We start from the raw sequence: 25,707 nt of genomic DNA on the forward strand, positions 1-25,707 counted from the left end.
CTATAGCACAGTGAAAAATATCCTTAAAGATAAAAAAAAAACTACTAGGCAAATTGTCAGTCAAATCTCCTTCGCTACCTTACTTGTACGGATTAGTCAAAACGCACAAAGAAAATAACCCTATGCGGCCTATTATCAGTACTGTTGGTTCAATTTCATATAAACTTTCGAATTATATCACTAAGATCTTGTCCCCGTTACTTGGAACCATCTCCGATTCTCATATATATAATTCTCTAGATTTAGTTGATAAATTAAACAAAATTGCTCTTTTCCGTACTGATAAATTCGTTCTCTTTTTACTAAAGTCCCTATAGACTCTATTTTAGAATATCTTAGTAATGAACTAACTCAGCATGAATTACCTCTACCTATAAGTCACATCATTTCACTCTCGAGTTTGTGCATTTGTGGTTGTAAGTTTATATTCAATGGTGAATTTTATCAACAAATATTTGGTATGGCAATGGGAAATCCTTTATCACCACTACTCTCAATCTTGTACATGGAATTCTTTGAAAAACGCTACTTACCTAATATCATTTATATTCCTGTAAAGTGGTATCGTTATGTTGATGATATTTTAGCTGTTTTGCCTGTTGGTATTGATGTAAATGATTTACTTTCTAAATTGAATAACCAGGTACCATCGATTAAGTTTACTCTAGAATTAGAAAAAGACAATTACCTCCCTTTCTTAGATGTTTTGATACATAGAGAACCATTTCAAGTAAAATTCAGTATTTATAGGAAACCGACCAACAACTTAACTTATGTTCATTTCTTCTCAGGCCACCATCTTAACATAAAAATATCCATTTTTTCTTCTATGTTTTTACGAGCATTGCGCATTGTCAGTCCCCAATATTTGGATCAAGAAATTGAATACATAAGAAAAATAAGGAAAGATTTATGCTATCCTTCACATATATTAGATATTTGTTATAATAAAGCCCACAAAAAGTTTTATAGTGTAAGTAACACGCAGAAAGAAAATTCTAAGAACATTCTCAGTTTGCCTTATTTTAACGGATTTGAAACCATTAAATCATTGTTAAAACCTTTTAATGTCAACCTTGTTTTTTCTTATAATGACACACTAAAAGGAATGTTCATAAAAAATGGTCCCAGAGAAAGCAACAACATAATATATAAAATTCCATGTATGAATTGTCTCTCATTTTATCTCGGACAGTCTAGCAAAGGCCTAGAAGTAAGGCTAAGCCAGCATAAATATTCTGTAAAAACTGGGCAAACATCTAATGCAATATTCATTCATTTAAGTGAAAACAACCTCCAAATAAACTGGGTTGGTAGTTCAGTAATTGCAAGGTCAAGAGATGTCTTATCACGAAATCTTTTAGAATCTGCTTTAATACAACTTACTTTTCATTGTAATTTCAATGTTAGTTGTGGCCTTTTTCATTTAGACCCTTGTTTTTGTAAAATGTTTAAGAATGACCTCAAAGATATCATCACAGACTTACATAAAAATTAGTTGCCTTAGAGTTATCTTCGTTGTAATGTATGTCTAACATGTATTGTGAATATGGTTTTGTTTACCAAAGTTCTGAATAGCTGTCATCTACATTCCTTTAATTGTCTTGTCCTTGTATCTGAGATGATTGTCTTAAACTTTTAATTGCCCCCATTGTTTATGCTTGTTTGGGAAGGTTACTCATTTTCCAGGTGGGTCGGGTTCTAGGTACTAATCTCTTTATAATCCCTATCTGTCAGTTATACGAATCTTCTGTTTTGTCTTTTTCGTCATGTATGTAAGTTCATCTGCTTAGTAAAGGACGTTTGAATGTCGAAAGGTCTGGCGAATACTCCGTTGTTTATTTTCCTTCGTGGTATATATCTTTATTTATGGATTTATCACGTTCCTAATTTTCGTGATTCAGTTACACATCACAACACACACACACACACACACACACACATATATATATATATATATATATATATAAATATATGTATATAAATATATGAATTATTATATATATATATTAATTATAATTATATATATATATATATTATGATTATATATGATATAATATATAATATATTATATATATATATATTTATAGCTATAAGATAATACATGCACACACAACACACACAATATAATATATTCTATAGATATATAATAATATATTATGTATCTTATAATATATATTATTATATATATAGATATATATAGTAACTAGTATCTTCTTAGGCAACGAAGATATAGTAATTCAGTTGTATTCCACATAGGAAATGAAAAAAGGTATATCTCAGAAATGCCCAACAAAACAGTTTCGTCCTCCAATGGACCTCTTCTTGGAGCGTTTAATAAACGCTCCAAGAAGAGGTCCATTGGAGGACGAAACTGTTGGGCATTTTCTGAGATATACCTTTTTTCATTTTCCTATGTGGAATACAACTGAATATATATATATATATATATATATATATATATTATATATATATATATATATATATATATATATTATATATATATATATATTGCTTTTTAAACGTTAGACATCAGCATATGTGTGTATGGTTCCTTTCAATGAAAATGATGTATGAAATCCATGCATTTTATTGTCATGCAAGAATGTGAGTACGTACTATATTGCACCCTTTGTTACAATTGATGGTTATATTTTGCTATTTTCGATTGTTGGCCGCCTAAGGCAAAGGACCTCTTTCTGGCTGATAAGGAGATTTGAACACCTACAAAGCAGCAATCCTATGCTTGGAGGCTGTGAGGTGATAGGACCTTCAACCAGTGGTAAAATGATGATAAACATGTTTAGACATTCTATGTTCCCGCCAATACAACAACATTGGTTAACTATTTTTAATTAGTGGTAATGTTTCTTTTATTAGAACGCTAATCTTTGGTTGGATACTATACTAATAATGAGCTAAAACTCGGGTTGCTGAATAGCTCTGCAGACTTCAGATTAAAGCTTTGACGCATCCATGAAAGAACTGAACCGTGAACAGAGAAAGAGGAAGTCCGAGTATGCCGAAAAGAAGGAGAATGGGAGGCTTGTTGCCCACTGAACGTCGCCGTTTTAGACTCGATCCTAAAATACGGTGTTGTGTCTCAAAGACTGTTTAAAAAAATGCCGCATGCACTTTACACACAGCAGATGCACAATGAGAAAACAAGCGATCGAACGGACAAAACCGGCGGCGACAGTTAACAGGTAGACAGACAGACAGAAAGAGACAGGTGGCCAAGAGAAAAGCTGTTGTTGTTACTGCTGCTGCTGCTGCTGCCGCTACAGACAGTCACTGAGAGAGAGTTGCCAGTTGTTGTTTGACTGTAGTGCCGAGCGGGAGCCTGTCAGTGAAGTCCCCGCACGATGTTGCGCATGTGCTCTTTATTCCAAGTGCAGTGATTAATCTCGTCTCACCCGTATTGTGATTCCGGTGTATTTATACCTGTTCTGTGTTATTCTAGACGTTTGTTATATATCTAATTTGCTTCAGTGTATTTTTGGCGCAAATGATACAGAAGTGGTCTTCTTGCTGGATTTAACATTAAAAGAATTTCGCTCCCCTACTGGACTTTTACCTCATTTTATTTGGGTCGTTGACGTAAGGTAAGCCACCATCTTTTATGTACAGTTCTTATTTGATTTATAAATAAATAAATCCGAAGTTTACAGGTATTCACAACGAAGAGATACCAGTCCCGTTGGCGAGTTGCAGCATCATCGAAATGACTGGAAAGTACACTGTGTGGGTACGTAGCCTTGTGGCGGGGTGGGGGTGGGGTGGGCGGGAGATTTCGATGCTGGAATCCAGTCGTCAGGTTCTGATCTCCTCTGTAACTTTCAATACAAATTCAAAGAACTTTTATACTTCTTTCTGTCCTCTTTGTCTTTTATCTACACTAGGGGTGATTTCCGCCGTATATAGCCAACTTTCAATACAAATTCAAAGGAATTTTATACTTCTTTCTGCTTGGTTTCTAGCCGTCTAGGCCTAGTCTTGGACTCCTTTTTGTCTTTCATTTACATTTAAGGGGTGAAAAAAAAGGAGCATTTGTTTAACATGTATATGTTTGTATGTATGTTAGTGATGGTTTTAAAGGACCTAGACTAATAAATACTGTATGTGAAATTTTGTTACATACTACATCTATGACTTTTTTATATATTCACAGAGATTTAGCGACAATTATCATTAAACATCGAATCACTATGCCTTGGTCATGACGTATGTACACCCAAATGAAATTAGGCTAGGCCTGCATTAGGTGAATGTAGGGCTGTGACACGGTACGGAGAGGATTCTAGGCATATATATATATATATATATATATATATATATATATATATATATATTATAGTATAGAGAGAGAGAGAGAGAGAGAGAGAGAGAAGAGCATTAAGTCACATAGGTCTATGACGATTAGGTTAATTAGCATCTGTTTGAAGATCGGTATCTCCTGTTCCGAAGTAGGCCTACACACACACACACACACACACACACACACACACACACACACACACACACATTATATATATATATATATATATATATTATATAGAGAGAGAGAGAGAGAGAGAGAGAGAGAGAGAGAGAGAGAGAGAGAGAGAAAGAAGATTAGGTCAATATAGGGCTATGACGATTTGGCTGATTGGCATCTGTTTGAAGATAGGTATCTCCTGTTCCGTATTATTATTATTATTATTATTATTATTATTAATTATTATTATTATTATTAATTATTATTATTATTATTATTGAAATGGGGACACATATTTTGTTATTTTTTTATCAAGCTTTATGTATGCTGTTGCACTGTATATACATGAATTCAACAAAGGCACTAGCTTTTTTATTTTTTTAAGTTTTGTCCTGACTCTTATCAGCTTATCGAAACAACGTGAAGTTCAGACTAGTGACAAGTGTGCTGAAATTAGACAAAGCGTAATTCTAATAAGGTGCACTTATGTCAGTGCCATGTGTCCTGGTCTTATCAGTGTCAGGAACATTATTTTTTCAAGTGGCAACTCCACTCACTCTCTCTCTCTCTCTCTCTCTCTCTCTCTCTCCATTGTTGTAGTTAAAGTGTTGATTGAACTTTTAGATGTAAGAATAGTATAGAATTTCATTGATCGTACTGTAAACTACTAGTTACTACAAAGAATGTCGATGATCCCTGCATAGGTCTAGTGATTTGATAGACCACCGTTATATGCATTTGGGAATCCCTGTGCCAGCCAGTCAGACCCGACGGACGCCCACAATGGAATTTTTTATATGTAACTATTCCTTTTCAAGTAACTAAAAGCTTCAGCTTTTCATAATTGCTTTTACTTACACTGTTTGGTATGGTATTTTGAACAGGACTATTTTGAGTATCATGAGGTAGGCCTATGCCTGGTATGGTAACGCTGCGATGTAGGTTTTAAGGTAAAGCTGATATGTAAAAATACACAAACCCATTAAGAAAAGCCTCGCAGCATAATTCTTAGATCTTACCTAGCTGAAAATGTTCATTACAATGAAATTATATAGTACTAGTGGTATGCCGTAGCCAGGACTTGCTACGTAATGTGTAGAATTGTCGTAGTGTGTTTAACAAGTGTGTCAAATTGGTACGTATGATTATACATATTTACATTTTAAGAAAAACACTTTAAAACCAGCTGCTATCGTCTAACGTTAGTCTTTGGAAATTCGTTAGCAATATTAGTCTTGGCCGTGAAATCCTATTCATTGCGTCTAGTTAAAGATTCAAGAAATGCTAATGAACCAAGATTGTAGTTAAGATAACAGTGCATGGAATGAGACTGTAAGCTGAATATTTAATATAAAAAAACCATACATATTTCGATCAGACTGAAACCTTACGTATGTAAGACTGGTCTAGAATGACTCTAGACAGGGATGAGAGAAAATCCTCGAATCCATTTTTTTAAGAGCTGTAACAGATCTTTGTCTGACAAGAACTGACAGTGTTTGGGTGTTGCAGACTTTTACGTCAGCTTACAATTCCGCAAGAACTCTCCCCCCTCCTTTCGACACGGTGTATGGCTTTTCGTAGCTCAGCAACGATGTAGATCGGTTCCGCCTGTATATAGGTAATTGCTAGAAACTAAAAATTGCTGGGGGAAAGAATAAATCGTGTGACGTGACTTTTTTCTTTTTCTTTTACCAGACAACCTAGAGTTGAGTCTACCTCTTCTTCAACCAGTGGGCAAATCTTGCAGCCTGGAAGGAAAGTGCGCAAGGAGTCTGCGGCTTTGTTCTGACCATATAATTACACGGTTGTTATTGTCCTTGAAAAGTGTGATTGTTGTTTTGGGGTCGGGTTACTACTGCTAATTTGCGGCTTGTATATATACAGCACAGTAGAGGTCATCTTGCATCACGCCATGGAACTGAAGTGATTATTATTATTCAGCGTCATCTACCTGATATTATTTCCCTAAAGTTACCGGTTTTCGAATCCTTAGTATCGCAACTATTAGTAGAAACAGAAGCGTATAATTATTAGCCTATTGGGTTTTCAGTACTGGGGACTTCGTTGGTTCTAAAATAATTAATATTCATTTCACCGTACATTGATTGAAAATTCGTTTCATTTGTGATGAATATATATGGTTTTTTATATGAATACATACTATTCGGTTGAAGGCTGGGGGTTTGTTGCCTATCCACCGCGGCTGAGCTTTCGCATGTTAAATATGCCAGTGTTAGCTTTAAATTTAAAGGTCGCTCCAATAATGGCTGATTAGCTGTTTAGGCGACAGTATGGGTGTAGATGACCTAGAGATGCAAATGTGATAGTGCATACTTATTCTTTTATGGCTATCTTGAATGTCGATTGCTGCCACACAGCAGTACTCAACTCAAAGTTAAGTACCTATATCTTAGATTAACCAGACCACTGAGCTGATTAACTTCAACTCTACTTTTGTCTTTGCTATTCAACTAATGCCACGTATTTGCCAATTTCACCAGCCATTTAAGATTGGCTAACATGTTGATAATTGCAAGAACATATTACAGTTATCGTATTTTCACAACCACCTCTTGACCAACGAACATTACGAGAGTTGTTTATTTAGATCTTGGTTTGTAGCTGCGGCTCCAGAGGTCACTTTGTCTATTACTGTTTTAGCTTAACTGTTTCCCCAGAAACTGTGAAAATTGTTAGTTCGTTTGCATACGTGCGCATATATACAGGTAATTCGTAAAAGTAAATGTGGTTGAGGGTAGCTCTAGCCCTCCTGATTATCGCCATATTTCTATAACTCCCTCAGCGTCTAAAGTCTTTAGATGTCTGTCGACAAAAACGTCTGAATGCCTGCGCTGAAAGTAATCATCTGTTCCCTGGTTTGCGGTTAGCTTTCGCAAGGGCTTGGGTTGGGTGGTGCTCTTGTCGTTCGGTTTCTTAGCGTTCTTACACAAATCCCTAGATTGGCCTTGACTTCAATGCTGATTTTGACCCTGTTATACGTAAAGTCATTGTTTTCAAACCTTTGACCGATGGAAATTGGTGGGGTATTATTAACCCGGTATGTAGCTATCCCCCTTTGTCAAAGTTCAGATATTGCACGCCTTCCCTCCTTAGCCAGATCTCTTCATTGACTGTCGCTTAAACTATATGCGACTCGTTTAAAAATTCTAGGTGCCGTTCTCGTTTGCAAATTCACATTTTGGAAACATATGTATATATATATATATATATATATATATATATATATATATATATATATTATATATATATATATACATCTACCTCTCATATACACAAAAACTGGGTATACTGGGAGAGAGGTGTGTCACTTTGGCTTGTACAAATCTACGCGTCATCTATACTCCGAGGTGCTATTACTATAATCTAGTACTATAATGTGGCGGAAGCTCCTTGGGACGCAGTCTTTAGCACTAGCCCCTTGGAGATCAAAGTATTACATAGATCCATTTGTTATAAGAACCCTTGAGAATTCCGAAACAGAGAGAGAGAGAGAGAGAGAGAGAGAGAGAGAGAAGCAAATGCACAAGCATCACTGAATAGAAAGCATCCACAGCTCAATGAACTTGAGAAAGTTAGTTGCCAGCCCATAAAAAGCACGAAGAAAACATTTTAAAATTTTTATATTCTCGAGTCAACAATAACGTAGGCCTGGAAGAATGGTCGCGTAAGGTTATACGTACGTTTCCTGTTATTCTCAGGAAGAGACGTGGTATGGTTTGTAGCTTCTCACTGAGAACAGGCAAATGCAAAAAAAATGTTCAGTGACCTTGTAACTTGCTATATATATATATATATATATAATATATATTATATATATATATATATATATATATATATATATATATAAAATGTGTGTGTATGCCTATATACCTATATGTATATATGATAACCTGATTTTTCCTGATTTTAGCTTCCTACTGGGAATAGGTAATGCAAAAAAAAATGTACTGTGACTTGTGACTTGTACTTATATAATATATATATATATACTATATATATATATATATATATATATATTATATAACCTGAATCTATTAGAGATATTCTTTAACAAGTTGTTATGAACAGTATGTTTTTGGAGCTCATATTTACCAAATATGCCCAAAGTCTGTCAGTAAACAGCCTCTTGGTTTGCAGAAGCATTTTCGTCCGTAAGTATCGTCACCGAACAGTCCTCGAATGGAAGCCTCGCATATTGAAGCAGAAGCTTGTGACTCGAGGAACAGCAGACCGGATGTTTTCCCAGGGTTATTATTGTCTTCCACCACAGACTCCTGTTTGCGGCAAAATAGCCGGGGCCGCATATTGCTTTAAAGATTGTATATTATACTCAACGTTTTGCTCAGATCTACTCGTAGGTTCTTCGTGGGAAATGCAGAGTATCTGAAAATAGATGGAAAAGTAATATTGTGCTGGCTCGTCTGCGGTATCCGCATAACGGAATGATCAGTTACAGAGAAGGAACGGAAAAACGAAGATCATCGCTTTGTGAGAGATATCGTAGCGCAGAATTCTTCGTTCGCGGTCATCGGCTAACGGAAGAACACCGGTTTTAAATAGAAGAGAAAACGGATCACTCGGAAAACGGATCTACGTCTCAGCATTGAGAGATTAAACGAGCGCTTGACTGCTCTTGACTTCTGGCGGAGGTAGGGTGAGTGGAGGGTGGTAGGTAGGTAGGTGGGTGGGGGGAACTGTTGCCGGTTCATTAAGTCTGCCCCCGCCCCAACCCACCCCACCCCACCTCGAACTCCGCGAAGGCATTAACACTTCATAATGGAATTGCACTGAATATGCTCTTTCGCTGCGTGCTTTAGTTCGGTCTAGAATTGGTTTGTGAATAAGTAATGATTAAAAAAAGATCAGTTGGAATTAAAAGAAATTTAGGCCTTTATATTATTGTTGACAGGAAGTTATTTAGGAACACTGAGATCGAAAGGGCATAAATATAAAATAACAAAGATTAAGGGAAAAGATAAAAAATTTCCCCCAACTCTTTCGCTTGGCGTTAACTTGGCTCAGAGTACTATACTGCTTCCTGCGTCATTAGTACCATAGACAATAGGATGTAATGTTCTCCGGTAGTTATTTCCCTCCGCTCTGACCTCGAAATCTTCCTTTCTTCCCCCACCCCACCCCCTTCCTCCTCTCACGACTCCATCAGGAGCCAAACAATGGTTCGTTAAGATGCAGAATGCCATCCTTTTTGCTCTAGTGGCAATGAATGAATGGGGCTTCTCTGGATATGGAGCGCTCTCGGCTTGAGAAAAGCTATCGGGGTGATGGATGGTTTTTTAGTATTTTTTCCCCTTCATTATCTTGGAATTAATTGGTTTGGTTTCCTTAGCAGTAGTGAGTTGCATTATATAGATAATTACGTATATATATATATATAATATTATTTTTTATATATATATATATAATTATATATATATATATACATTTTTTTTCTCAAGTATAAAAGGTACATTAAAACACTGGTTTAAAGCTAAGGACTATAGTATTTCTGTAGAATGTCTCTCACCCTTATCAAGTAGTGAATGACAGCAGAAGGTTACTATATGCTACTTGATAAGGCTGGGTGTCAGTCCACCAAAATATAGTTCTTAGCTTTATACCAGAGTGCATCGATGTTCCTTTTTTACTTGAGACGTAAGCCTGTTTTAACAGAAGAATTTATATATATATATATATATATATATATATATATGGTTTATATATAATATATAATATATATATAATATAAATGTTTATATATATATATATATATTATATATATATATATATATATATATATATATATACATATTTATATACGCTATAATGTGTGTGTGTGTCTGTGTGCTAATCTACAGCTCTGTCATTAGCTGATGTTTCTCTTCGTAAAATGCTTCCATTTTGAAGCCTTAAGCTTCGTTCGAAGCAGTGAATTATGCCTTCTCGCGGTTTCACAACCATCAACGTCAGGGGAAGGTAAAACAAACTTGTGGATTTTCCTGCTTAATTTTTTTTTCCCGAGTTCCCTTTTGGAATAGTTTGTTCACGAGAGAAAACGATGCTCCTTTGTGGTTGTTTTTTTCGGCCACAAGCTTCGTAATTCGGTACGTCACGGGTGCTATTAAATGCCAAGGAAAAATGTGATGGATTGCTAATGATCTCTTGAGAGTGTAATTATTTTTTAACGTTTGGCTAGGAAGCTTAGTATTTGACTTTCAGGCGGCCTTGTCTTCAGGGAACATTATAACCTATTTGTGCGTGTGTGTGTGTGTTTGCCAGCCAGCAAATGTCTACAGTTACTTAAGTGTCTTAATGTCCTTTGCAATTCAAATCTTATACTTCAGTGTATTGAAAAAAAAAATTTCATAATTTTTTTAGAGCGTCAGTTTTTATTTTGTTTCATTTTTTTTGCAATTGACTGCTGTAACTGGATAATAATTAAGTAATAATAATTAATAATTAATAATAATAATAATAATAATAATAATAATAATGACCTCTGTTAAAGTTGATATCATCATTGAGATGAGAATGATGATGTGGAATATTATTATTATTATTATTCCGGAAGGAGACCCTATCGTAGACAGGTTTTGTTAAAGATGATTGCTGCTTCAGCACTATTAATCTTGTAGAGAGTCTTCTCTATTTTTCTGGTGACGGCTTTCTCGTTGTTGCTTAGACTGGCGAGCAACGCACCAAAGGGCATGGTAAAATTCGGTTGAGTCATTTTGGTTTATTATTGCTTATACAATTCCTCTCTCTCTCTCTCTCTCTCTCTCTCTCTCTCTCTCTCTCTCTCCACGCGCGACGTTTCGTCCTGATCCACGGGACATTATCCAGCGATGACTGCTGAGGGATATAAGGAGAAGGACTCGCCACTGGAATTCAGTCCCTCAGCAGTCATCACTGTATAATGTCCCATGGATCAGGACGAAACGTCGCGTTGGAGTGAGAGAGAGAGAGAGAGAGAGAGAGAGAGAGAGAGAGAATTATATAAGCAATAATAAACCAAAATAACTCAATCGAATTTTACCATGCCCTTTGGTGCGTTGCTCGCCAGTCTAAGCAACAACGAGAAAGCCGTCACCAGAAAAATAGAGAAGACTCTCTACAAGATTAATAGTGCTGAAGCAGCAATAATTTTTAACAAAACCTATTATTATTATTATCATTAGTGTAGTAGTAGTAGTACATGGTATGAAATTCTTTTTGATGAAGATGGTACTCTTATTATTATTATATTATTATTATTATTATTATTATTATTATTATTATTATTATTATTATTATTATTAGTTATTTAATATGGCATACTTTATGGTGATGGTGGTACCATTACCATGACTAGAATTATCATAGTTTGTAGTTGCAGTGGTTTATATGTCATTATTATTATTATTATTATTATTATTATTATTATTATTATTATTATTATTATTATAAAAGACGACTCACGTTTGGAAATGGGTTTGACATTGGCTCTCTGATGAATTGTTCTTGGTAGGTGGGTGGGAGGGGTTGGGGGTTGGGGCCGGTGAGTTTGCTCTCAAGGGCTTTCTGTTAATTAAAAGCACGAGAAGAAGTCATTGTGTACAGAGAGGAAGCTGTTGATTAATTCCTTAGGTGTTTTCCCTTTTGTTTTTATTTCCTCTTATTTTATTTGCCTTTGTTCCTTTTTAAAAAGTAAAATGGTCTCTCCTCTCACGGTTGATTTCACCTTCCAGCGTCTGCGGTTGTTATCACAATTGTATGTGCATATATATATATATATATATATATATATATGTGTGTGTGTGTGTGTGTGTGTGTGTGTATTCAAATGTGTATCTATCTATTTATAAAATAAACAGGGTGTCCATAAAGTCCCAGTACCATTACAAGTATTTATTATTGTAATGGTACTGAGACTTAATGGACACCCTGTATATGTATATATATATATCTATTATAGAATATATATATATATATATATATATATATAATACATATACATATACATATACATATACATATACATATACAAATACATAATTTATTTTACAGTCTGCTGTATAAATATTTTACATGACAATGCAGGTGTGACCTACATAAGCAGCGTTTGTTTTATGATTATACAACCCATCTCGTATAAACCTCTTCTAATGATCGTAAATCTTAGGCAACCAGCGTCACAAAAAGAAGAGAATATCAGCCTGGTAGCATCTTAATAGAACAGAATTCTGTATTGAGTTTTTTTTTCTCTCTCTCTTCGGAATTTTTCTCGTTACAACTTAAATCTTGCCTGGAAAAAATATCGGAATGTAACTTAGCGTCATAAACAAAAAGAGTTATTCGAACTGGTTGTATTATTTTAAGACTTTTATTTTTTTTATTTTTTATTTAGTTATTTCCTTACCGAAACTGTTCTTGTTCTTCCTCAATCTTGCCCCAGAGAACTTTCTGAAGGTAAGAATCTTTTCGGCAGGTAGCGTTATGAAAGGTGGGAGCAGTGCAATCAGACCAGACAAAAGGGGGAAATACAGATGGTCCAGTGCACATACTTTGGGGGAAGGGGATGCGGTTTGGTTGGGGAGGGGGGGGGGGGCGGGGGGAGGTGGTTGTTCTGCACGCACGGCAGCAGCAGCAATCAGCTGATTCGCCAATGCTACGTAATTGACTTGCACTTCAGTCGAGGAGATTCGACTTCCTTTCTTTCCAGACTTCATCTTTATTTTTTATTAATTTATGCATTCGCTTGTTTTCTCATTTACTTATTTGTCGATGTAGTTACTCGTTGATATATTCTTACGCAGACTTTCATGGCTTATTTGGACTTCACAGTATTGTGGTCCACCCAAGGCTTGATAGGTTTCACTCGGCAGCAAGACGACCTTACTGATATACAAAAAATATAGTTGATACTCATGCTAACAATTCTGCCAGCTGAGTCAGAAGCCACTGCCTGGTTCTTCCTGTTCTTCGTTTTTAGGAGAAGAAGTGGCCAGGTCTCTCTCTCTCTCTCTGTGTTCGAATGTTCTGTTGTTCGGGTTCTGGGGAACGATGCACAAAAGCGAAATGACATGCCCCTTGTCTCTGTTTGTCATGAGCTATACCTTTTAAAACTTAAATCACACCTTCTTTCGTAAGGAGCAGTGATTCCCAAACTGGAAACCATTGCCCCTTGGGGGTGGGGGTGGGGGCCATCATAGCAGAATGCATGGACTAGATCTGAGGATACGTATGAATAAAGACATGGGTTATGCTTGAGGGTGGGCGGTGGGCCATGGTCAAGTATCTTGTATGAAATAGTGGGTTACGACCAGAAAAGGTTTGGGAACCATTGATAAAAAGGAATACACTCGCACATTGTTGGTCTTCTAAGTATGGAAAGTGTGGTCTTCTGAGCTACGTTTGGAATTGCTTGTTAACCATGTTTATGTTGCACGTCTGTCCTCCGAGGTTAAAAGACAAATGATGTTCAACATTTTTACTCTTGCTAAACAGATTGAGAAGCTGTATTATTAGTGAGGAATATTAGTTTGCATCAAGTCGCCTGGCATAGACATAAACAAACTTGAATAGTGACCTGTGCATTTTATGTATATACTTAGCCTGGCAAAAGTAATGGCCAATAAATGTAAGGTCATTAATATACGGAACGCGAAAGTGGCCACCTAAGAAATTTTTGACGCGAAAATAGCTGCTATAAAAAAGACAGAGAACACGCTTGTAAATCTTTAGAGAGAGAGAGAGAGAGAGAGAGAGAGAGAGAGAGAAAGAGAGAGAGAGAGAGAGTCATTGTGACCAGTTGCATCCTCACGTCCATTTACATCTTTTCCCTGTTGCATTTTTTTTTTTTTTGCCGTCACTTTACGCATTTGCTGCTGTGTATTGCGTCGTCTGGCACCCTTTGCTTTTTCTTAACGTACAGCGGCAGCAGACGCTGTAAAAGAAACCTGTTTGTTGTCTAGGTCTCTAGGAGGCTGTTCTGAGTGGCAGAGAGAGAGGGAGAAAATGTACCGTCACAGTAAAAACAGAACCTGGGCCTCAGGTTGATGTTGACTTGTCGTAGCGAAGAAGAAGAAGAATGATTCTTCCTCCTGTTTCCGTTTACTCTGCCACTTGATATTCATGCTAAGACTAATTGATTTTTTACTCGGGCGATTACTAGACTGGTCTTGGAGGAATTTGTATAGGTTGGATCGTGGAAAGTGGGAAACTTAAAGGGTGGTGACCCAGTGGCGAGTAGTCTCTGTGCACTTGTGTCCTTTTTGTTAACGTTGTATGCATTCCTCTCTCTCTCTCTCTCTCTCTCTCTCTCTCTCTCTCTCTCTCTCTCTCTCTCTCATTTGAAGTTTTGCGCAGTAGGTACGTAAGGTTTCGTTGTGTGCATTCGAGTTTCATGGTTTACGCTGCATTTCCCTTAATTTAACTGACGCAAAATACATAAGCATATATAGAATAAAGTGTGAGAATATTATGTACAGTTTACATACGGATATATATGTAACATTCCGTAAAATACTGATATTCACATCTTTGTATAACTTAGGATTTGTTCCATTTTAACGAGGATAATGCGCACCGTGCAACGCAACACTTGTAGCGCTCAAGTAAAACACCGTTGCATCACGAACGCGTTTTTACCAGAGTTAAATACGGGAAAGCGAAGCCCGTGAAAAGACATAAACAGGATGAAGGAGATATTTTCGAAGCCATAAAGGAATCGATCGTCTTCTTTATGGCTCTGTGAATGCCATCGTTGCTGCATTTACCCGCAAACTCAATTCTGGTGGGGCGAAAGAAGAAGATAGGGGTTGGGGTAGGTGGGGAAGGGGGGCGGGAATGCAGGGGGTTGGGATGTAATCCCACGTTGGAAAGTCTGTCGAGTCCACAAAAGAGGTAGACGATCTGGAGGATGGTAACTATGATGATTTTATAGCATATTACGTGAATTTAAAATTTAATCTGAATCATTTCATGTATTTATTTGTATAGTTTGTAGACTCAATTAAGGCGTATCAATTTACTGTTTTTTTTTCTTGTGGTATGTAGACACTTTTGGCGTAACAATTTGCTGATTTGTTTTATTTTTTGCAATGTAACTTCTCTGAGCTCAGTGAAGTTTGCTGCATATTAACGCTGGAATTTCTAATTCGTTCAGTGTTTCTTTAGTATTGGATGAATAAATCACTTTGTGGAGTAAATCATATCCAGTATTTAGTGAGGACTTATTCCGCATTGGCACTTCGAGTGTTCAGTAAACACATCTCCATTATTGAATAAAGGCATTTCTATTGTTCGGTAAGTACAATAATTTTCAGAAAATGTATTTTCAGTATTCAGTAGTAACACCGTTTTAATTAAGTATCGGTAAATATATCTATTTGATAAACGTACATTAAAAAGGTACTTTTTCAGTATCCAATATGTACTTCAGTATATAGTATATACAACTTCAGTAAATGAAACCTATTCACATGGAAGCCCACCAAAGGGCCCATTGACTTGAAATTCAAGCTTCCAAAGAATGTTGGTTTCAACCTCCCACCGCTCAAGACGCCCCCAACACTGCAGCAGTAACTGATCACGATACAGAGCCAGGGATTTTTCATCGCCCTCCAGGAGACGCGAACCCGCGACATCCGTGCGGCATGCCACAACACTAGCCACCATACCAGCTGACATTTAGGGGGGGAATTTAGACAGGAGAAATCTCCTGAGTCCCTTTTGTAATTATGTCATTTAAGGAACACCCCGACACCCCTCTTCTCAGTGAAAGAGAAAGAGAAGGGGGTATGGCGTTGAGGGGGTGGGGGGTCAGGTAGGGAGGGGAAAGGGACCTGTGGCATTTGAACGTCCTTTCCGTGCTATTATCACGCATGGCCTCCCGGGGCATCGGATACCCCTGGGGTAGAATCTCCCTTTCCCTTGTTTCTTTCCCGTTAGATCCCCGGTCTGCTGACAGTTCGCCTCTCTTTAATTAGCCCTCTGTCACCCGTGAGCCTTCTTGGTTCTTCTCTGAAAGAGAGAGAGAGAGAGAGAGAGAGAGAGAGAGAGTGTTGAACAGTGACATTTTGGCAAGTCTGGGATGATGATGATTTAATAAACGAGACAAAAATCGGAGTTGAATTGTATAAATAAAAGATCAGAGAGAGAGAGAATACGGTTTTGCCGTTCACTGTCTCCTTCTGCTATACATTTTTCATTTTTGAATTGCACGACTGGATGAGAAGATGATGTAGATTTTGATGAAGTTTTATCGACAGTTCAATATTTTGATTGGAATCCTACTGCACAGTGAGTTACCAGGAGTTTGAATATCTCATGCTCATACAGAGAGAGAGAGAGAGAGAGAGAGAATACCAATTCGCCGTTCACTCTCTCCTAGCGATATGTAAATGATGTAGATAGCCGATTATAATTTAGTCTTGAATTGTACAAGTAATATGAATTTCAGCTTTCTATCGAAGGTAATTTAGTTTTTAATTAAATGTCGTCGATATTTCATTATTTGATTGGAATCTTAATGTGCTGTGGTTAACACGAGTTTAATATTTTCATACACAAATTATTAAGGCATTATTTATGAAATTAGTGTAATTATTAAATGTCAGTGAAAGGAAATCTCTGGGAGTTATTGACAAGTCATATCTGCGCAATGTATGTGAATTTGAACTCATTAAAAATTAGATATTTAATTGTTTACTTCTATGACTCGCTAAAAAATAATATTACTCCATTTTAGAAATGTTGTTGACCCTTAAAAAAAGTCCAATTAAAAACTGATCTAAGAATTGTACGGGGTTTTCGTAGTTCAGTATTCAGAGGGTTAAACGCCCCATAGATTATTTTTTCTTTAAAGCTACCTCTATTTTATTGGAAATAGCTTCTTGGTGAATATATATTACTGAAGAGTTGGCCTTCTAGTGAAACAGGCAGGATAAAGTTATAGAGAATTGCCTTTCATCGAAGAACTACAAAGTAAAGGTTAAGTAAATTCAACGAATCTCATTTTTGTATTTTTGATGCGTATGTAGACAAGTATGGATGGGATATTTTGTTATGAAAATGATAGTTTAAGAAAACTGACCTTAGAACACAGATACTGAGTAATATTGTGACACATCTATTACCAGCATTTAGAAAATAGTGTGAATTCCATTACGATAATCATATTTGATTCTTGAAAAATAGTTAACGCTATTTATAAATACAAGCGCGACGTGCATATCATTATAAGGACTCTCTCTCTCTCTCTCTCTCTCTCTCTCTCTCTCTCTCTCTCTCTCTCAATGTAAATATTGAATAATAGCTTTATTATTATTGATTATTATTACTCCTCCTCCTCTCCTCTCCTCCTTCTCTCTCTCTCTCTCTCTCTCTCTCTCTCTCTCTCTCTCTCTCTCTCTCCCCGAATGGAAAAGATAGCGCAATATGCTCTACAATAAGGTCATAACTGAATCAAATTTAGGCCATTCCGTCGCTAACAGAGCTGGGCGTAACGCGTGCTAGTTATTAAAGTATGTATTAACTTGGATTGATGCGAAAATAATATATATACCCATTGATTTCTTATTGCACCATTTATAGAAAAACTTTTTATATAATGAATGGGACTCGTCATTGTTTTTAAAATCTGCAGGTATATTTATTATAATAGATTTTGGTGATAGAAGTTCACTCTCGACGTGGTTCGGAAGTCACGTAAAGCCGTTGGTCCCGTTGCTGAATAACCACTGGTTCCATGCAACGTCAAAACACCATACAAACAAACAATTTTAATAGATTTAAAACGTGGCTTTGGGTTTTCAGATTACAAGCAGATATACAGCCATAACCTCACGTTAAGTAGCATGCAGCAACGGCTTCCAATAAGAACATTCCCCGTAGGGGGTTAGTGCCGACAGTGCACCTCATGCGGTGCACTGTAGGCATTACTTAAGGTTCTTTGCAGCGTGCCTTCGGTCCCTAGCTGCAACCCCCCTTTCGTTGCTTTTACTGTAACTCCATTCATATTCTCTTCCTTCCATCTTAATTTCCACCCCTCTCCTAACAATTGATTCATAGTGCAACTGCTTTGAGGTTTTCCTCCTGTTATACCAATCAACCCTTTTACTGTCAGTTTCCATTTCAGCGCTGAATGGCCTCATAGGTCCTAGTGCTTGGCCTTTGGTCTAAATTCCATATTCAATTCAATTCAATTCAAGGTTGCACAACAGCAGTGAGTGAGTGAAAGGGGCACGGAGGCGCATTTGCCATTCGATTTTTTTTTTTTTTTTTTTTTTTTTTTGCAGGCAGTTCGGCAGAATCCCACTTGACGGACCGAGCCAGTCGTGATTAATACTTGTCACACCACATCGCAGCGTCATGGGAAACGTGGTGCCACCCAATAATTCACGTGATTGTTTATTGACAGTTCGTGACAGTGGTTGCTCTCACCGTGTTTGTAGATATCCGGCCGTACGTTTTGTATTCATTGGTATCCGGGCGTTTTTTGTGTGTGTCCATATCCGGCAATACATTCTGTATATTTTCATGTCCAGTCATACATTTGCTTATAAAGGTGCAGTCGTGCATTTTGCTTATTGCATTTAGGTCAACTTTTCTCGTCAGCAGGAGAGAAACCTGTTTGTCTGAGACATAGGGACTAACTATTCTAACGGAGTAGTTATACACGTCATTTGTAATGCAAAGGTTAGCCTACTTGAAGGATTTTTTGCTTTCTTTTCAGCTGATGTCAACGCCTTATATTGAGCCTGCAAGACATTCCATTACTATTAGATATTTATTAAATAATAACTTCTGAATTTGTGAACTTCCAATCCACTCTTGGTATCGTTCGAAACATGGTCGTCTTCAGTCTGCCTTTCCATAGCTCTCCTGTAATTATGGAGAGACACAAGGAGTGGCAATGAAAAGTAGCAAGAGGATGTATACTTTATTCTTTTTTATTTTCTCTCCGTTCAATATTTTCATGGGAGCTAGTTTCACTCAATTAGGCAAGTTGGTTTACGTGCCTTCTCACCCATGCTGAAGAACAAACGTGTTTGCTTTTTGTTTTGTTTATAGCTGTACTGAAGATAATCTATTTGTCTTCAGTGAAGATCTCTACACCAATTTCCTTATTTTCATCAGATTTAGAGATTTAGAGGAGACAGTAGATGGCATTTTAATTCTAGGCCTCAGTTATTGTATTTATCTGATTGGGGTAATCATATTTACAAGGGAAAACATGATTTGATTTACCCCTGGAGATCCTTTGTAGACCTATTTGACGCTGTGCCACTAACACCCAGTAAAAATGTAAAATTTAAAGTAAAATTGACGTGTTGCAGGCCCTTTTCCCATCGTAAACGAAATAGTAACTAAAGAATCCTAGGCTTCCATCTTGCTGTATGGAATTTTAAGAGTATCGGGATGAAGAAAGAGAGAGAGAGAGAGAGTCTCTTCGTAATTAGGGGTTTCTGGGGGGCGTCATACGCCCTTACAGTTATAGTATGCTGTTAGGGTAATGCCATTGACTTTCACACCAGCCCCCCAAGCCTGACGCACGCAGCTGGAAAATTCATCGGAACAGTTCCTCCGCCACCGCCGCTGCTTCTGCTGCGTTATTGCTGCGGTGACTTTCCTAATTTGCTGTGGCAGCTGCTGCTGCTGCTGCTGTTGTTGTCAGTTTTTGCTGTTTTTTCCCATACTCGTCCGATAGTTTTGCAGCTAATGCTGCCGATCATGTTATGATCACTTGCTACAGCAAGTGCTGGTCTGATTAGCCATCTTTTTAGCAGTCTTCTTCTTCTTCTTCTTCTTCTTCTTCTTCTTCTCGTATGGGCGGATACGATTTTGTAGAGCTACTGAGATGGGTGTTCTCCTATTTTCTGACATGGATGAAGGTGTGGGGATGATGATGTAGGCGGGCGTGAATGGGTGGTGGGCCCTTGTCGCTAGAATTTCGTGCGAGTTGTGCTTTGCCGGAACTTTTTTTTTTTTCTTATTTGTGTAGCACTTGCTATATAGAAAAGAAGGTTTTTTTTTTTAATTTCGGTGCTCCGTCGTTCGTGCCAAATAGACTCATTTCTCCGGAGTTTTCAGGACGTGACGATGTGAGCTGATTAGGTATAGTAGCCTGTCACTGAGTTTGTTGTGGGTTAGAACTGAAATGTTTTTGGCGTTGACCTAATAATGATAGAATAATGTTCTCGGTCATTTTCATCGCTTAACTGTTATATGGAAAAATGGTGAAGCAATGAAATAACGATTTTTTTTAATGAAAATAACTTTGCTGTTGACAATTTCCATCGCTTAACTGGTATGATAACATGGTGAAGGTATGTCTTTTTTTTCATCAAAATATTGATTTCAGCTTTTTTTTTTATAAAGAAATAACCATGTAGCTTATTCAGCTCTCCATTTATGGAAGATAGTGAATAATAATAATAATAATAATAATGATAAAGAATATATATATCTGTTTTAGCAAAGCCCATAGTCAGATGCTAATGTGTTTCCTAAATTCCCCAACTTGTTCATTCTAATAATTTACCGTGGACTAAAAATTTCGTGTGACAACATCATTGCATTTTGCGTCTTAGATTTGATTACGCCTGAACAAGATATGTTGACCCTGACCTACGCAGTTTTCCTCGCTTTATAATGAAAAGTGATTGAGAGAGAGAGAGAGAGAGAGAGAGAGAGAGAGAGAGAGAGAGAGAGAGAGAGAGAATGTTAACATTTCTGAAGAGAAAGAATGTTGATATTTCTTGAGAGAGAGAGAAAATGTCGATATATCCTGAGGAGAGAGAGAGAGAGAGAGAGAGAGAGATGAATGGTTAATATTTATTATTATTATTATTATTATTATTATTATTATTATTATTATTATTATTGCTGCACTCGGTTACTCTCTCCCCTGTATGTCTTCGAAGTATCTGCCATATACCAATGAAAAACACCCATCCTTATTGTTATCCTCAGCTTTTGTTTCTCAGACTGGCTTCCTTTCTTTTTATTCTCTCTCTCTCTCTCTCTCTCTCTCTCTCTCTCTCTCTCTCTCTCTCTCTCTCTCTCTCTCTCTTTTTTTTTTTTTTGAAGAGAAGGCTTTGGGCCACACCCTCCATTATTCAATCGGCCCTCGGAAGGAATTCCTGCTCCAGTTGCTATCGAATGCATTAATTTCTATTGCAAAGGTTCCATGGGTCCACCAGGCTCTTGTTTTATGTTTACATATATGTATAAAATATATATATATATATATATATATATATATATATATATATATATGATAGATAGATCATGTATATAAATATATTATATATATATATATGTATACATATATATATATATATATATATATATATATATATATATATATATATATATATATATATATATATATATATATATATATTTGAGAGAGAGAGAGAGAGAGAGAGATAGTGCAGTTGTATTTATTTTCTTCATTTGTGTCTGTTTCATATTTTAATTATTTTCATTTCTTCCCTTATAATAGTTATTTTTTTTTTCTTATTTTGATTTTTTTGCATCAATGTAATTCATTGGAATTATATTGGAATGGATGTGGTTTGGGAGCGGCCACTATCTAGGAAAAATCCTGCGTCCCGTAGTCGAACTTTTCCCTTCACCGAATATTTTTATACTTGGCAGTTACCGCCCCCCCCCCCCCCCCCCCCCCCACCCCCCCCCCCCCCCCCCCCCCCCCCCCCTCCACCCAGGGTTCTGGATTGGCACATCAGAACTTCAACAAAAGTAACTTGTCGTAAAGTTGAAAGTATGAGGAGGATGCTGTTGTAGATTACGGCATCCACTTACTCGACGAAGAGCTTCTGGATAAGAGAGATAATGGCATCGGTGGTTTCATTAAGCTTTAAAAGCGTTAAACACAAGTTCGTAATACTACAGACCTTTGGTTAATGGATGCTGCTGACTCAGTCTCTCAGGTGTTGAGCCAACTGTCTTGTTTGTCTGTCTCATCTTTACCTGTGTTGAGTCATCTGATTGTCCCTGTCCCAGCTTTGGATTGACGTACCTTGGGCCAAATGTTTTACACATTTTACTGTTCCAAGTTGTTAAAGCTTAGCTGTAATTTTTGAATCTCGGAGTATATCGGCTTGACTGACCATAGGCCCACTTTAACTCTGCTTCGATTCATGTAAAATATTTGAAATTTTAAACATGGAATAGTGTTGTAAATATAAAATGAATCTAATTTGAATGTTAACATGAAACACTGCATTGATCATATAGTATTGTTTTGGATGTAAATTGCCGAAATGTCTTGGCATATCCAACGATAAAATCATGTTTTTTAATATAATTAAACATTGGTTTGGGCCTAAATTAAATTTATAATGATAAATTGAGATCTTTAACTGGATTGAAACTTTTTTTTAAATAATAAAAAAAAATTCATGGTTTCAATGCCAAGTAATCAAATGCATTTAATTTCCTTTTGGTTTGGGGCATGAAGTTATCTTGCACAAACAAGGAAGATAATAAAAACATGCTTTGAGTGTCAAGTAATTGTCTGCATTCAATTTCCTTTTGGGATTTAGGGTTACCTTGCGCAAACAAATTTAGCCAAAGGTCTGGTTATAATTACTCGTGAAATTTCGTGTTATATTTGGCCTGTCATATTTTTCTTTTTAAATTGCCTACCTTATAATTACCTTCGGGGTGTAGGTGTATAGTTTATGACTTCCCGTCAGGAGTATAACCAAAGAGCAGTTTGTATATCTTTACTTGCAGCTTCAGAAACTATATCTGTATTTGCAGCTTCAGAAACTATATCTGTATTTGCAGCTTTAGAAACTATATCTGTATTTGCAGCTTCAGAAACTATATCTGTATTTGCAGCTTCAGAAACAATATGTATTTGCAGCTTCAGAAACTATATCTTTATTTGCAGCTTCAGAAACTATATGTATTTGCAGCTTCAGAAACTATATCTGTATTTGCAGCTTCAGAAACTATATCTGTATTTGCAGCTTTAGAAACTATATCTGTATTTGCAGCTTCAGAAACTATATCTGTATTTGCAGCTTCAGAAACTATATCTGTATTTGCAGCTTCAGAAACTGTATCTGTATTTGCAGCTTTGAATTCCATGTGATCCCTCCTTGTTTCTTGGAGCTTCTCTCTCTCTCTCTCTCTCTCTCTCTCTCTCTCTCTCTCTCTCTCTCTCTCTCTCTCTCTCTCTCAGAATTCATTTTTACACCCACATTAATGTCTAATCATTTCGTTTTTAAAATTTTTTCCAGGGAGATGTACTGAAGTTTTGGCAGATAACAAAATCTTCTCTTTCACACTCATACATAATTTTGTAAATTCTCCACGAAGTTCCGTTTCCCCCTTTCATACCACCATCATTCTTTTTTCCCATTTGTTTGTGAGAACGGGTTTATTAATGGCATTTCTCAGACCTCGTCAAATTTTCGTCCGCCAGGTGGCTCGGTAATAGAGGAGTTGCCTGCTTTCTTCTTCTCTGATGGGGATTTACGAGTGAAACTTGACCAAGGGATACCTTGATACCGCTATCATTTTCTACGTCGTGAAACTCTCCACATCTGCTCCAGATTATACGATTATTGTAGACATCGTGTTACTGTGACTGCAGTACTACGCACACACACACATGTACATACACACATATATATATATATATATATATATATTTATATATTATATATATATAAATATCTACATATATTATATTTATGACGTGGCTAGAGGATTTCAACCGTATTCCCGGTGGTCACGTCATGTCTTTGGGTGTCAAAATTAGAGCTTCAAGAAGTGTACTATATACGCTGGTTAGTCTCTGAACTTTTTATAAAATTCATGTGGAAATTATTATTATTATTATTATTATTATTATTATTATTATTATTTATTATTATTATTATTATTATTATTATTGTTGTTGTTCGTTTTGCTTTTGGTATTACTGATTAGTATCGGACCATTTCATGTATATATATATATATATAATATATATATATATATGTATATATAGTATATATTATATATATATATTATATATATTATATATATATATATATATATATATATATATAATATATATGTGTGTGTGTGTGTGTGTGTGTGTGTGTGTATGTGTGTGTTTATATGTAATTGTCAGATCTAAAGCCATTTGTTGTGCATGTTTAATAAAGCATCGTCACCTAGCATGGGTATTACTATTTTGTTTACATTTAATAGCAATGCGTTTTGCACCGCTTCGCAATTTTATAAAGACCTGTTAACAAAAAAGCAATCGGGAACTATTATATACTATTTTACAGATACACCAAACTAGTCCTCATTTAGTGTATTCGCATTCCCCAGTCCCCCGCATCTGGTGGCCATCACATCGGAGTTGGACGGTTGTAAAGTAAACGTATTGATTATGAAGTCTCTCATTAATGTACAGAATATCTGATGGCCCATTCACTTAGTCAGAGATTTGACAGGACAACTTTCTCTTTCTCTCCTCGACATGTTTGCTGAACGTTTGGAGAAGCCACCTATTTTGGAATGTTCGTAAGAAGTGGGAATTTTAGATGTCGATTGTACGTGCTGTGAATGTGAATTCGGATGGGGGTAAATGAATTTGGGAAGAGAGAGAGAGAGAGAGAGAGAGAGAGAGAGAGAGAGAGAGAGAGAGAGAGAGAGAGAGAGAGAGAGTCTCTATCACTCTTTCCTTATCACAGTATCACATCATTGCATCATGTTTATATTTCCCCCTTTCGAATTGCCACCTCAGACGGAGCACGAGGAAATAATTTATATCAATTTTAGATTTCATCCTCTGCCTGATCTGACATAGTGTAATGAAACTAACGCTTATCATTTGCAGCTTATTTCATATAACCCTCAAGTTCGTTTATACGTCGACAAATTGCATCTCATTTATTTCGCAGCCATAAGCCTGAGATGAAAATGTTTCTTGATCTGTGTACTAGAGAGTATGAATACTCATAGGCAGCTAGAAACTTTCATGGCTTTTGAATTGGTAGTACACTTTGAGAACTTAAGGATAAGCGCGACTGAAGTCACTGGAGAACTCGAAGACGAACACAGTGAAATTACTTGAGTGTTCAGAGACAAGATTTGAAACGACGTGGAAAATCAAAAGCGTACGACCGACCACCTATAACAGAAGAGTAATTGCGACGGGTACACGTATCAAACCGTAGCTCGAAGCGGTA

General features: G+C 36.6%; 1 protein-coding gene across 1 annotated transcript in view; it reads left to right on the forward strand.

The window, feature by feature from the left end:
* The first annotated feature begins 3,314 nt into the window (after positions 1-3,314).
* LOC135209676 (ras-GEF domain-containing family member 1B-like) overlaps positions 3,315-25,707 on the forward strand; it is a 966,569-nt gene continuing 944,176 nt past the window's right edge. The window contains exon 1 of the mRNA XM_064242418.1: positions 3,315-3,605. The gene's annotated coding sequence lies outside the window, so the exon portion shown is untranslated. The remainder of the gene's footprint in view (positions 3,606-25,707) is intronic.

This window comes from Macrobrachium nipponense, chromosome 38 (genome assembly GCF_015104395.2).
Source record: "Macrobrachium nipponense isolate FS-2020 chromosome 38, ASM1510439v2, whole genome shotgun sequence".
In the NCBI taxonomy this organism is placed as follows: Eukaryota; Metazoa; Arthropoda; class Malacostraca; order Decapoda; family Palaemonidae; genus Macrobrachium; species Macrobrachium nipponense.